General features: G+C 37.1%; 1 long non-coding RNA gene across 2 annotated transcripts; it reads right to left on the minus strand.

Annotated features, from left to right (window-relative positions):
* Positions 1-831: 831 nt before the first annotated feature.
* On the minus strand, positions 832-2,357 carry LOC127279004 (uncharacterized). Of its 2 annotated transcripts, none has more exons than XR_007842582.1 (2): positions 2,196-2,357; positions 832-1,461 (listed from the first exon to the last, which is right to left on the minus strand). It is a non-coding gene; the product is annotated as an uncharacterized LOC127279004 (long non-coding RNA). The 2 variants fall into 2 exon arrangements; XR_007842581.1 differs by lacking the exon at positions 2,196-2,357 and adding an exon at positions 1,544-1,712.
* Positions 2,358-7,071: the final 4,714 nt, after the last annotated feature.

Here is a 7,071-nt window from a genome sequence, read left to right on the forward strand (position 1 = left end):
TTGAATACTTCGGGTCTAACAGATCTGTTGTGCTATTTACATTCGAACGCGAAATTGTGTCAGTTAAGGATTAAATTAAAATTTTTTTTATAGATTCCTTTTGAATTTCTGAAAAAAGTGAATCTAAGAAAAATTGAACGTTAATATATAATTTAATTATTTAACATCAAAATATCTGTAACAGATCTTATAAAAATATTCACCATCATACCCAGGTGCGAATTGTCGGTCGGCCCATGGTCGGGCCGACCATGTGCATGGTCGGCCCACCTCGGGCAGCCAGAGGTCGGGCCAACTAGCGAATTGATAACGTCGGCCGACCTATGGTCGACTAAGTTGGACCGACTATGGGTACCATAGTCGGGCCGACCAAGGCTGCCCTAGTTGGGCCGACCATCCTTGCCGACGGTCGGCAGCCATAGTCGGGCCGACCATGGCAGCCATAGTTGGGCCAACCTTGGCTGCCGACCATCCAACTTGACGGTCGGCAGCCATAGTCGGCCCGACTAAGGCAGCCGAGGTCGGCCCAACTATGGCTGCCATGGTCGGCCCGACTATGGCTGCTGACCGTCGGCTATGATAGTCGGCCCAACTATGGCAGCCTTGGTCGGCCCGACTATGGCTGCCGATGGTCGGGCCAACTAGCGAATTGATAACGTCGGCCGACCTATGGTCGACTAAGTCGGGCCAACTATGGGTACCATAGTTGGGCCGACCTTGGCTGCCGACCATCCAACTTGACGGTCGGCAGCCATAGTCGGCCCGACTATGGCTGCCATGGTTGGGCCAACCTTGGCAGCTAAAATTTTGCCGACCATAAACATTAAAATATAAAAATTTGTTATACAAATAACATATATTAGTAATCATTTTAAATTCATTATACATTTATTTTATATACTTAAACACTAAACGCAATCGTAAACATACATATATACAAATTAAAATTTTTAACGCTCGCAGGGATCGAACTCGCAACCTAACGCACCGCAGTCTAATACGCTAACCACTACACTACGCAATGACATATGAGTCACGGAGAAAAATAAATGTTATAAGCTACAGCTTGAAAAAAATTAAAGTTAGTAATTCAAAATAATAAATTAATCACATATAACCTTTTTTCTTTTTAAATTAATCAATTACAAGTAAATTAACAAAAACATTTTACATTTGTCAATGGTAGGAGAGAAATTTACTTTATGATGGTCGGCCCAACTATGGCAGCCAAGGTTGGACCGACCTTGGCTGCCAAGGTCGTACCGACCATTGTCCCCCATGGTCGGCCCAACTATGGCAGCCAAGGTTGGCCCAACTATGGCTGCCAAGGTTGTGCCGACCATAATCCCCCATAGTCGGCCCAACTATGGCTGCAATGGTCGGCCCAACTGTGACTGCCGACGTCGGCAGCCATAGTCGGCCCAACTTTGGGTGCAAATATTTACCATGGTCGGCCCAACTCTGGCTGCCGACCGGTCGGCAGCCAGAGTTGGGCCGACCATGGGCCGACGAACCAACTCTGGCGGCCGACCGAAATTCGCACCTGGGATCGTGTTTCTTTTGAGAAAAATAATTCTGTAATCCTTGATATACCGACCATCGATATACTCGGCTGCCAGTCATGCTGACTACATTCCCCGTAGTCGGCCCAACTGCGGTTTTCAAAGTCATGCCGACCATTCTCCCCCTAGTCGGCCCAACTGTGGCTGCCATAGTTGGACCGACCATTACCCCCCCATGGTCGGCCCAACTATGGCAGCCAAGGTTGGCCCAACTATGGCTGCCAAGGTTGTGCCAACCATTTTCCCCTTAGTCGGCCCAACTGTGGCTGCCAAGGTTGTGCCGACCATTACCCCCATGGTCGGCCCAACTATGGCAGCAATGGTTGGCCCAACTGTGGCTGCCATAGTTGGACCGACCATTACCCCCCCTGGTCGGCCCAACTATGGCAGCCAAGGTTGGCCCAACTATGGCTGCCAAGGTTGTGCCGACCATAATCCCCCATAGTCGGCCCAACTATGGCTGCAATGGTCGGCCCAACTGTGACTGCCGACGTCGGCAGCCATAGTCGGCCCAACTTTGGGTGCAAATATTTACCATGGTCGGCCCAACTCTGGCTGCCGACCGGTCGGCAGCCAGAGTTGGGCCGACCATGGGCCGACGAACCAACTCTGGCGGCCGACCGAAATTCGCACCTGGGATCGTGTTTCTTTTGAGAAAAATAATTCTGTAATCCTTGATATACCGACCATCGATATACTCGGCTGCCAGTCATGCTGACTACATTCCCCGTAGTCGGCCCAACTGCGGTTTTCAAAGTCATGCCGACCATTCTCCCCCTAGTCGGCCCAACTGTGGCTGCCATAGTTGGACCGACCATTACCCCCCCATGGTCGGCCCAACTATGGCAGCCAAGGTTGGCCCAACTATGGCTGCCAAGGTTGTGCCAACCATTTTCCCCTTAGTCGGCCCAACTGTGGCTGCCAAGGTTGTGCCGACCATTACCCCCATGGTCGGCCCAACTATGGCAGCAATGGTTGGCCCAACTGTGGCTGCCATAGTTGGACCGACCATTACCCCCCCTGGTCGGCCCAACTATGGCAGCCAAGGTTGGCCCAACTATGGCTGCCAAGGTTGTGCCGACCATAATCCCCCATAGTCGGCCCAACTATGGCTGCAATGGTCGGCCCAACTGTGACTGCCGACGTCGGCAGCCATAGTCGGCCCAACTTTGGGTGCAAATATTTACCATGGTCGGCCCAACTCTGGCTGCCGACCGGTCGGCAGCCAGAGTTGGGCCGACCATGGGCCGACGAACCAACTCTGGCGGCCGACCGAAATTCGCACCTGGGTATACCTAATAAAATCGACTTATAAAATTTGTGATTATCGACGAATAATCAAGAATTAAAATTCTTTAAAAATATTGTCAAAAATGTAGAATATTTAAGTTAAAAGCGATTATAATTTTTAATATTACAAATATTTGAATTAAAATCGTTAGTTTTTATATACAAAACATATTTACAGACTTTTTAAATTCTTCAATTCCGACTATATAGTTAAATGTTTAAGTTAAATACGTTAAGGAGGAAATTTCATTTCAAAACTGATGGAAAAAATGTTAAATTATAAGAGCTATCAATGGAGGGTTCAATTTACAAACATTAATTGTAATCACTTAATAAGATTGTTTGATGCATCTTTTTTTATCACGTCACCATGTAATCACGTAATTGCCTTCGATTTATATTGAGGTAAAAGCCATATACTGCATGGTACATATATATTATGTTAAAGTGTGTATACGAGTTGTAAAAATAAAATATTACGCGTGTATCACAATTGTCTATTATACAATTACTTATCCGATAATTGTCATAGACTTTCAGCAAATTATAGACAACGTATAGAAATTCTGCTTACTTCATATTTATTTAAATAGGAAATTTATTGATTTCCCCATAAAGTATATAAAGATTCCAAACTATTGTGAGACACTTTTCATACTCACTTAATTTGAATATCAGTGATAAGTATACCGCTTATTTTATAAGAAAAAATAAAAAATATTTCCATCAAATAAGTATTTATTTGAAACGAAAATAGTTAGTTATTTGAAGTTATTTATTTATTTATTTCGCTCAAATATTTGGTTTTCTGATACAAGTAAAAATTAATTGACCCCCCCCCACTACTTTTCCAGGGCTGTCCCTGTACATATTTTGTTTGCAACACACTGGGGGACTTTTCGTAGTAAAATTTAATAAACGTTCTTTATTAAAACATACTAATTATTAAATTAATTATTTGTCCGGTGTAAATTATAAATAATATTCATATTAATGTAATTAAGATAATAATTATATTAATTATTATAATAATTAATGAAACAATTTTTTATTATTATTATTATTATTAAAATATTGATAAAAATTTATAAATTTCCCGTTTTATTGTTCACTTAAGAATAATATTAATTGTTAGTATATAAAATAAATGTTTGCGTGTGAAACTTTGTGAAACTTTCCTGGACATTTATTCATGTGGAACATTTAAATCTTTACACAATTTTCACTAAAAATTGCAATTAAATATTCCGAACATTTCAAATAAATCTTTAGGAAAGTTTCGGTGCTGTGGGGGAATATATAATCATCTTTGATTATTTTTCATTTCTTAACTCCCAAAGAATACGGCACTGAAATTTGCTTAAATCATGTTACGCCATCCATCATTGCGGAGGAGATTCAAACTAAATCAAACCGTCATTTTGATGGATCCGTCACTGTGGAGGATTGACTGTACTTCTAAAACATCGAAAAGCAATAATTTTTTCTCAGTTTTTGGGTGCAGCAGATTTGAGTCTACATTTTTTGTCTGTAGATGATTGAGTTAGTTCATCTAAATTTATTCTAAAACATAAAAATAAGAAAATTTAAAAATTTGAATTTAAAAACAATATTATTTAATTTATTAGAATATTCAAGTATAATTTTTATTTAATCCAAATAATTCTTTTTTTCAGTGTATAGGAAAGAATAAATTGCCAGTTCGATATTGATAAGAAAACTTGATTTAACTAGCAATTTTAAAATAAACCATTGTATTTAAGTAGAAAGATATTAACAAAACGATCAGCTAGAATTTCATTCAAAACGGATTTTATTAACATTATGAAATTGCTGAAACAAGATGTCGTGAACCATTTCACTGGGCATTTTTATAGAACATCTCAATTAAATCCTTGAAGATCTTTAGAATATTATGGGATATTCATAGAACATCAGATGATATCTAAACCGCTGACCTCTAAAATATCCTGCTGATATTTATAAAACGTCCTCAAGATATGTTCAGAACAACCTGGAGTATATGCGGTGTTATGAGAGACGAAATTCTGTGGCATTTCTTCACCTAAACAAATAAAGAACGTTGCGTGTTATTAATCTTCAAGGTTGAAGGAGGCAAAGGTTTCCAGTTCTATTTCTTGCTACGCTAGAGCTAAAAAGACTAAAAGGCAGTAAACATTCTAGAAATAAAAATTTACACCACTTTTCGAAATTATACATATAAAGGATAAATCAAATGAATATCCTGAGCAAACTTATTTTTCGTAAATAATTTTTCCCCTAAAACCCGCCAAAGTTTGAAATGTAAAATTGAAATAAAATTTAAGAACGTATCCCAAAAATGAGTTTTAATAATAAAAAAAGGAAGTAATACTCTTTCTATTCATTTAAAAATTTAGGATATTAAAAATCAAGACAGCTGAAGGAAATATGTTTTTAAATTTGCTTTTTAAAAACGTAAATAACTTCTGACTACATATTGTAGATCGTAAAAAGTTTGCAAATAAAAAGTCAGACCAGTGCAAGACTTGACTTGCTCCTCCAATCAGTGTAAGCCATAAGCACGGTGTAAACGCAATCTACATTTATGTAGGAAAATGCGTACCTAAGGATTATGCGCATAATCTACCAGCAGGAGTCGCTGAACTCGAAAGCTTTTCCAGTGGAGGACTTCCTTGCATATCAGACTACCGGGTTTTAATTCTAAATATAATCTCTATACTTGCAATTCAAACACATTTTTTAAATTATTTTTACAAAAAAATTATACTATATTTTTCAATTAATGCAACAGAAATTGAATTCAAAGAAAAAAAGAAATATCGTTATATATAGGATTAATAATGCCATTTTTTTAAATAACGGTATAACTATTTTCAAAAAATGAACGGTAACGCGTTACTTTTTTTTGCAAATAACTGTACCTTTAATATATATGAGTAGGTTAAAATCGGATTCAAGTAAGTGCACATTTACGTAATGTATTACACGTTCTGCGAAATATACACGCGCGCACTGAAAGAACTTCTTTGAAAAATATTACGTGTGTGTGTGTAAAAAAAAAAGAAAAAAATCTTTGCGAATGAACTGAACACTATACTGAGGACTGAAACACGCTAGTATCATCCCTGATAACACTTATGCTGCTAGGAAGAAGACAGATATAAAAATTTATTACCCCTGCAAATAGTTGCCTCCGTAATGACTAGCTTTCATCTCTTTCAGACATGCAACAGGAAAATATATTTTAAATTTCCTCATTTTCTCTCTATATCTGATACTTTTTTCTAACCATAGATAAGTTATTATTAATCTTCAATTTTTAAATTAATGACTAATGTTAATTGAATTATATTTTAAATTTCCAACTAACTAACTCTAACTTTTTTGAAATTTTTTTAGAATATCATTAAACAAAGAAATTAATGGAAATATCAAAATGTATTTATTGTTCGTTTACTAGAAAAAAAAAATATTTTTGGAATCTTTTATAATTCATTGCAATTGGATTATACTCACAGCTCAACAAAACGACACTGCTCGCGATAGAGTCTGAAGATTAAAAAAAAATTTTTAAAGTTTCACAGAATAAAAAATAATAAAATAAAAATTTCTTCTTTAAATAAATAAATTTAAAAATATTAAGTAAAATTAAATAAAAGAGGAGAGTCTATAAGGCCAGTTTTCGACCCCCTTGACATTTTCACTCAACTATAATTGAAACTAATTTTCGGCCAAAGAAAAATGATATTTTTGGTGATCAAAAGTTGAATGGGGATGTTTTGAGCATATAACCCGTTAAATAGTTAGGGTTTTTTTTTTTTATAAAAAATCACTCAAAAATATTTTTGTTATTTATTTTTGAGAGATTTTTTATTTAAAAAACCCTAATTATTTAACGGGTTAATATGCACAAAACATCCCCATTCAACTTTTGATCATCAAAAATATCATTTTTCTTTGGCCGAAAATTAGTTTCAATTATAGTTGAGTGAAAATGTCAAGGGGGCCGAAAGTCCTCCTCCTTTACTTAAATTAATTTGTTAATGAGCATTTGAGCATTCAAGTGTCGGTTGCTCCGCGGGCTGTGTTTTCGTATATTTTGAATTGAGTTTGTGTTTAACCTTTTGCGAACATTTCTGAATGTTTTCTGATGTCGTTGATGTGTATATGTATAAGTTTTGAGGTCGCTGATTACAAATCTAAAGTCAGATTTCAA

The sequence above is a fragment of the Leptopilina boulardi genome, unplaced genomic scaffold, assembly GCF_019393585.1.
Source record: "Leptopilina boulardi isolate dan_hultmark-lab unplaced genomic scaffold, ZJU_Lbou_2.1 LbouV2_213, whole genome shotgun sequence".
Taxonomy (NCBI): domain Eukaryota; kingdom Metazoa; phylum Arthropoda; class Insecta; order Hymenoptera; family Figitidae; genus Leptopilina; species Leptopilina boulardi.